Here is a 568-nt window from a genome sequence, read left to right on the forward strand (position 1 = left end):
AAAAATTAGATAAAATTGGGTTGCCTCCTAACAAGCGCTTCTTTAATGTCAATAGCTTGACAGTGGCTCTCATGGAGCCACAAGGTGATCATGTCAATGTTGTATAGTCCCAACACCAAACTTAAAGTTTGGATATGGGGTCTTAACACCAAACTTAGAGTTTGGTTGTGGCCTCACAACACCAAACTTAGAGTTTGACTGTGTGGGCTCTTCTGGACTCTGAACTGAGAGAAGCTCTTCATGCTTACTCTCTTTTGTCACAGAGGGATGGCCATGTGCCTTAAACACAAGGTAGTCCCCATTCAATTGAAGGACTAATTCACCTCTGTTGACATCTATCACAGCTCCTGCTGTGGCTAGGAAAGGTCTTCCAAGGATGATGCATTCATCCTCTTCCTTCCTAGTGTCTAAGATTATGAAATCAGCAGGGATGTAAAGGCCTTCAACCTTTACTAATACGTCCTCTACTATTCCATAAGCTTGTCTCAATGACTTGTCTGCCAATTGCAATGAGAACAAGGCAGGTTGTACCTCAATGATCCCCAACTTCTCCATTACAGAGAGTGGC

This window comes from Arachis duranensis, chromosome 6 (assembly GCF_000817695.3).
Source record: "Arachis duranensis cultivar V14167 chromosome 6, aradu.V14167.gnm2.J7QH, whole genome shotgun sequence".
NCBI classification, from domain to species: Eukaryota; Viridiplantae; Streptophyta; class Magnoliopsida; order Fabales; family Fabaceae; genus Arachis; species Arachis duranensis.